Raw genomic sequence first — 8353 nt, 5'->3', positions numbered from 1 at the left:
CGAATGTTCTATGTTAGGTTTATGTTGTAGGTACTGTTATAAATATACCAGACGTCTTCAGCTTCCTATCTACACGAATGTTCTATGTTAGGTTTATGTTGTAGGAACTGTTATGAAGATACCAAGTTATCAACTTCCTATCAACACGAATGTTCTATGTTAGGTTTATGCTGTAGGAACTGTTATAAATATACCACACGTCTTCAGCTTCCTATCTACACGAATGTTCTATGTTAGGTTTATGTTGTAGGAACTGTTATGAAGATACCAAGTTATCAACTTCCTATCAACACGAATGTTCTATGTTAGGTTTATGTTGTAGGTACTGTTATAAATATACCACACGTCTTCAGCTTCCTATCTACACGAATGTTCTATGTTAGTTTTATGTTGTAGGTACTGTTATAAATATACCACACGTCTTCAGCTTCCTATCTACACGAATGTTCTATGTTAGGTTTATGTTGTAGGAACTGTTATAAAGATACCAAGCTATCAACTTCCTATCTACATGAATGTTCTATGTTAGGTTTATGTTGTAGGAACTGTTATGAAAATACCAAGTTATCAACTTCCTATCAACACGAATGTTCTATGTTAGGTTTATGCTGTAGGAACTGTCATAAAGATACCACACGTCTTCAGCTTCCTATCCACACGAATGTTCTATGTTAGGTTTATGCTGTAGGAACTGTTATAAAGATACCACACGTCTTCAGCTTCCTATCCACACGAATGTTCTATGTTAGGTTTATGTTGTAGGTACTGTTATAAATATACCAGACGTCTTCAGCTTCCTATCTACACGAATGTTCTATGTTAGGTTTATGTTGTAGGTACTGTTATAAATATACCAGACGTCTTCAGCTTCCTATCTACACGAATGTTCTATGTCAGTTTTATGTTGTAGGTACTGTTATAAATATACCACACGTCTTCAGCTTCCTATCTACACGAATGTTCTATGTTAGGTTTATGTTGTAGTAACTGTCATAAATGTGCCACACGTTTTCAGCTTCCTATCCACACGAATGTTCTATGTTAGGTTTATGTTGTAGGTAGTGTTATAAATATACCAGGCGTCTTCAGCTTCCTATCTACACGAATGTTCTATGTTAGGTTTATGTTGTAGGTACTGTTATAAATATACCACACGTCTTCAGCTTCCTATCTACACGAATGTTCTATGTTAGGTTTATGTTGTAGGAACTGTTATGAAGATACCAAGTTATCAACTTCCTATCAACACGAATGTTCTATGTTAGGTTTATGTTGTAGGTACTGTTATAAAGATACCAAGCTATCAACTTCCTATCTACATGAATGTTCTATGTTAGGTTTATACTGTAGGAACTGTTATAAAGATACCAAGCTATCAACTTCCTATCTATACGAATGTTCTATGTTAGGTATATGCTGTAGGAACTGTTATAAAGATACCACACGTCCTCAGCTTCCTATCCACACGAATGTTCTATGTTAGGTTTATGCTGTAGGAACTGTTATAAAGATACCACACGTCTTCAGCTTCCTATCCACACGAATGTTCTATGTTAGGTTTATGTTGTAGGTACTGTTATAAATATACCAGACGTCTTCAGCTTCCTATCTACACGAATGTTCTATGTTAGGTTTATGCTGTAGAAACTGTTATAAATATACCACACGTCTTCAGCTTCCTATCTACACGAATGTTCTATGTTAGGTTTATGTTGTAGGAACTGTTATAAAGATACCAAGCTATCAACTTCCTATCTACATGAATGTTCTATGTTAGGTTTATGCTGTAGGAACTGTTATAAAGATACCAAGCTATCAACTTCCTATCTACATGAATATTCTATGTTAGGTTTATGTTGTAGGAACTGTTATGAAGATACCAAGTTATCAACTTCCTATCTACACGAATGTTCTATGTTAGGTTTATGCTGTAGGAACTGTTATAAAGATACCACACGTCTTCAGCTTCCTATCCACACGAATGTTCTATGTTAGGTTTATCTTCAGCTTGTATCCTACACGAACTGTTATAGGTTTATACTGTTATAAAGATACCACACGTCTTCAGCTTCCTATCCACACGAATGTTCTATGTTAGGTTTATGCTGTAGGAACTGTTATAAATATACCACACGTCTTCAGCTTCCTATCTACACGAATGTTCTATGTTAGGTTTATGTTGTAGGAACTGTTATAAAGATACCAAGCTATCAACTTCCTATCTACACGAATGTTCTATGTTAGGTTTATGTTGTAGGAACTGTTATAAAGATACCAAGCTATCAACTTCCTATCTACACGAATGTTCTATGTTAGGTTTATGCTGTAGGAACTGTTATAAATATACCACACGTCTTCAGCTTCCTATCTACACGAATGTTCTATGTTAGGTTTATGTTGTAGGAACTGTTATAAAGATACCAAGCTATCAACTTCCTATCTACACGAATGTTCTATGTTAGGTTTATGCTGTAGGAACTGTTATAAAGATACCAAGCTATCAACTTCCTATCTACACGAATGTTCTATGTTAGGTTTATGTTGTAGGAACTGTTATAAAGATACCACACGTCTTCAGCTTCCTATCTACACGAATGTTCTATGTTAGGTTTATGCTGTAGGAACTGTTATAAAGATACCACACGTCTTCAGCTTCCTATCTACACGAATGTTCTATGTTAGGTTTATGTTGTAGGAACTGTTATAAATATACCACACGTCTTCAGCTTCCTATCTACACGAATGTTCTATGTTAGGTTTATGTTGTAGGAACTGTTATAAAGATACCACACGTCTTCAGCTTCCTATCTACACGAATGTTCTATGTTAGGTTTATGTTGTAGGAACTGTTATAAATATACCACACGTCTTCAGCTTCCTATCTACACGAATGTTCTATGTTAGGTTTATGTTGTAGGAACTGTTATAAAGATACCAAGTTATCAACTTCCTATCTACACGAATGTTCTATGTTAGGTTTATGTTGTAGGAACTGTTATAAAGATACCACACGTCTTCAGCTTCCTATCTACACGAATGTTCTATGTTAGGTTTATGTTGTAGGAACTGTTATAAATATACCACACGTCTTCAGCTTCCTATCTACACGAATGTTCTATGTTAGGTTTATGTTGTAGGAACTGTTATAAAGATACCACACGTCTTCAGCTTCCTATCTACACGAATGTTCTATGTTAGGTTTATGTTGTAGGTACTGTTATAAATATACCACACGTCTTCAGCTTCCTATCTACACGAATGTTCTATGTTAGTTTTATGTTCTAGGTACTGTTATAAATATACCACACGTCTTCAGCTTCCTATCTATACGAATGTTCTATGTTAGGTTTACGTTGTAGGAACTGTTATAAAGATACCAAGCTATCAACTTCCTATCTACACGAATGTTCTATGTTAGGTTTATGTTGTAGGAACTGTTATAAAGATACCAAGTTATCAACTTCCTATCTACACGAATGTTCTATGTTAGGTTTATGCTGTAGGAACTGTTATAAAGATACCACACGTCTTCAGCTTCCTATCCACACGAATGTTCTATGTTAGGTTTATGCTGTAGGAACTGTTATAAAGATACCACACGTCTTCAGCTTCCTATCCACACGAATGTTCTATGTTAGGTTTATGTTGTAGGTACTGTTATAAAGATACCAAGCTATCAACTTCCTATCTACACGAATGTTCTATGTTAGGTTTATGTTGTAGGAACTGTTATAAAGATACCAAGCTATCAACTTCCTATCTACACGAATGTTCTATGTTAGGTTTATGCTGTAGGAACTGTTATAAAGATACCACACGTCTTCAGCTTCCTATCCACACGAATGTTCTATGTTAGGTTTATGCTGTAGGAACTGTTATAAAGATACCACACGTCTTCAGCTTCCTATCCACACGAATGTTCTATGTTAGGTTTATGTTGTAGGTACTGTTATAAATATACCACACGTCTTCAGCTTCCTATCTACATGAATGTTCTATGTTAGGTTTATGTTGTAGGAACTGTTATAAATATACCACACGTCTTCAGCTTCCTATCTACACGAATGTTCTATGTTAGGTTTATGTTGTAGGAACTGTTATAAAGATACCACACGTCTATCAGCTTCCTATCTACACGAATGTTCTATGTTAGGTTTATGTTGTAGGAACTGTTATAAAGATACCAAGTCTATCAACTTCCTATCTACACGAATGTTCTATGTTAGGTTTATGTTGTAGGAACTGTTATAAAGATACCAAGTCTATCAAGCTTCCTATCTACACGAATGTTCTATGTTAGGTTTATGTTGTAGGAACTGTTATAAAGATACCACACGTCTTCAGCTTCCTATCTACACGAATGTTCTATGTTAGGTTTATGTTGTAGGAACTGTTATAAATATACCACACGTCTTCAGCTTCCTATCACACGAATGTTCTATGTTAGGTTTATGCTGTAGGAACTGTTATAAATATACCACACGTCTTCAGCTTCCTATCTACACGAATGTTCTATGTTAGGTTTATGTTGTAGGAACTGTTATAAAGATACCACAGTCTATCAACTTCCTATCTACACGAATGTTCTATGTTAGGTTTATGTTGTAGGAACTGTTATAAATATACCAACGTCTTCAGCTTCCTATCTACACGAATGTTCTATGTTAGGTTTATGTTGTAGGAACTGTTATAAATATACCACACGTCTTCAGCTTCCTATCTACACGAATGTTCTATGTTAGGTTTATGTTGTAGGAACTGTTATAAAGATACCAAGCTATCAGCTTCCTATCTACACGAATGTTCTATGTTAGGTTTATGTTGTAGGAACTGTTATAAAGATACCAAGCTATCAACTTCCTATCTACACGAATGTTCTATGTTAGGTTTATGCTGTAGGAACTGTTATAAAGATACCACACGTCTTCAGCTTCCTATCCACACGAATGTTCTATGTTAGGTTTATGTTGTAGGTACTGTTATAAATATACCACACGTCTTCAGCTTCCTATCTACACGAATGTTCTATGTTAGGTTTATGTTGTAGGAACTGTTATAAAGATACCAAGTTATCAACTTCCTATCTACACGAATGTTCTATGTTAGGTTTATGTTGTAGGAACTGTTATAAATATACCACACGTCTTCAGCTTCCTATCTACACGAATGTTCTATGTTAGGTTTATGTTGTAGGAACTGTTATAAAGATACCACACGTCTTCAGCTTCCTATCTACACGAATGTTCTATGTTAGGTTTATGTTGTAGGTACTGTTATAAATATACCACACGTCTTCAGCTTCCTATCTACACGAATGTTCTATGTTAGGTTTATGTTGTAGGTACTGTTATAAATATACCACACGTCTTCAGCTTCCTATCTACACGAATGTTCTATGTTAGGTTTATGTTGTAGGAACTGTTATAAAGATACCAAGCTATCAACTTCCTATCTACATGAATGTTCTATGTTAGGTTTATGTTGTAGGAACTGTTATAAAGATACCAAGTTATCAACTTCCTATCTACACGAATGTTCTATGTTAGGTTTATGCTGTAGGAACTGTTATAAAGATACCACACGTCTTCAGCTTCCTATCACACGAATGTTCTATGTTAGGTTTATGTTGTAGGAACTGTTATAAAGATACCACACGTCTTCAGCTTCCTATCTACACGAATGTTCTATGTTAGGTTTATGTTGTAGGAACTGTTATAAATATACCACACGTCTTCAGCTTCCTATCTACACGAATGTTCTATGTTAGGTTTATGTTGTAGGAACTGTTATAAATATACCACACGTCTTCAGCTTCCTATCTACACGAATGTTCTATGTTAGGTTTATGTTGTAGGTACTGTTATAAATATACCACACGTCTTCAGCTTCCTATCTACACGAATGTTCTATGTTAGGTTTATGTTGTAGTAACTGTTATAAATATACCACACGTCTTCAGCTTCCTATCTACACGAATGTTCTATGTTAGGTTTATGTTGTAGGAACTGTTATAAATATACCACACGTCTTCAGCTTCCTATCTACACGAATGTTCTATGTTAGGTTTATGTTGTAGGAACTGTTATAAATATACCACACGTCTTCAGCTTCCTATCTACACGAATGTTCTATGTTAGGTTTATGTTGTAGGAACTGTTATAAATATACCACACGTCTTCAGCTTCCTATCCACACGAATGTTCTATGTTAGGTTTATGTTGTAGGAACTGTTATAAAGATACCAAGCTATCAGCTTCCTATCTACACGAATGTTCTATGTTAGGTTTATGTTGTAGGAACTGTTATAAAGATACCAAGTCTATCAACTTCCTATCTACACGAATGTTCTATGTTAGGTTTATGTTGTAGGAACTGTTATAAAGATACCACACGTCTTCAGCTTCCTATCCACACGAATGTTCTATGTTAGGTTTATGTTGTAGGTTTAACTGTTATAAATATACCACACGTCTTCAGCTTCCTATCTACACGAATGTTCTATGTTAGGTTTATGTTGTAGGAACTGTTATAAAGATACCAAGTCTATCAACTTCCTATCTACACGAATGTTCTATGTTAGGTTTATGTTGTAGGTACTGTTATAAATATACCACACGTCTTCAGCTTCCTATCTACACGAATGTTCTATGTTAGGTTTATGTTGTAGGTACTGTTATAAATATACCACACGTCTTCAGCTTCCTATCTACACGAATGTTCTATGTTAGGTTTATGTTGTAGGAACTGTTATAAAGATACCACGTCTCTTCAGCTTCCTATCTACACGAATGTTCTATGTTAGGTTTATGTTGTAGGAACTGTTATAAAGATACCACACGTCTTCAGCTTCCTATCTACACGAATGTTCTATGTTAGGTTTATGTTGTAGGAACTGTATATAAATATATCCACGAATGTTCTATGTTAGGTTTATGTTGTAGGAACTGTTATAAATATCAGTCTTCAGCTTCCTATCTACACGAATGTTCTATGTTAGGTTTATGTTGTAGGAACTGTTATAAATATACCACACGTCTTCAGCTTCCTATCTACACGAATGTTCTATGTTAGGTTTATGTTGTAGGAACTGTTATAAATATACCACACGTCTTCAGCTTCCTATCTACACGAATGTTCTATGTTAGGTTTATGTTGTAGGAACTGTTATAAATATACCACACGTCTTCAGCTTCCTATCTACACGAATGTTCTATGTTAGGTTTATGTTGTAGGAACTGTTATAAATATACCACACGTCTTCAGCTTCCTATCTACACGAATGTTCTATGTTAGGTTTATGTTGTAGGAACTGTTATAAAGATACCAACTGTTATAAATATACCTATCAGCTTCCTATCTACACGAATGTTCTATGTTAGGTTTATGTTGTAGGAACTGTTATAAAGATACCATCACGTCTTCAGCTTCCTATCCACACGAATGTTCTATGTTAGGTTTATGTTGTAGGAACTGTTATAAAGATACCACACGTCTTCAGCTTCCTATCTACACGAATGTTCTATGTTAGGTTTATGTTGTAGGAACTGTTATAAAGATACCAGTCTTCAACTTCCTATCTACACGAATGTTCTATGTTAGGTTTATGTTGTAGGAACTGTTATAAAGATACCACACGTCTTCAGCTTCCTATCTACACGAATGTTCTATGTTAGGTTTATGTTGTAGGAACTGTTATAAAGATACCACACGTCTATCAGCTTCCTATCTACACGAATGTTCTATGTTAGGTTTATGTTGTAGGAACTGTTATAAATATACCACACGTCTTCAGCTTCCTATCTACACGAATGTTCTATGTTAGGTTTATGTTGTAGGAACTGTTATAAATATACCACACGTCTTCAGCTTCCTATCTACACGAATGTTCTATGTTAGGTTTATGTTGTAGGAACTGTTATAAATATACCACACGTCTTCAGCTTCCTATCTACACGAATGTTCTATGTTAGGTTTATGTTGTAGGAACTGTTATAAATATACCACACGTCTTCAGCTTCCTATCTACACGAATGTTCTATGTTAGGTTTATGTTGTAGGAACTGTTATAAATATACCACACGTCTTCAGCTTCCTATCTACACGAATGTTCTATGTTAGGTTTATGTTGTAGGAACTGTTATAAAGATAGCTTCCCACATGTTCTATGTTAGGTTTATGTTGTAGGAACTGTTATTCAGCTTCAGCTTCCTATCTACACGAATGTTCTATGTTAGGTTTATGTTGTAGGAACTGTTATAAATATACCACACGTCTTCAGCTTCCTATCTACACGAATGTTCTATGTTAGGTTTATGTTGTAGGAACTGTTATAAAGATACCACACGTCTTCAGC

Source organism: Tachypleus tridentatus, chromosome 3 (assembly GCF_004210375.1).
Source record: "Tachypleus tridentatus isolate NWPU-2018 chromosome 3, ASM421037v1, whole genome shotgun sequence".
Taxonomy (NCBI): Eukaryota; Metazoa; Arthropoda; class Merostomata; order Xiphosura; family Limulidae; genus Tachypleus; species Tachypleus tridentatus.
This window is presented reverse-complemented; position numbering follows the sequence as displayed.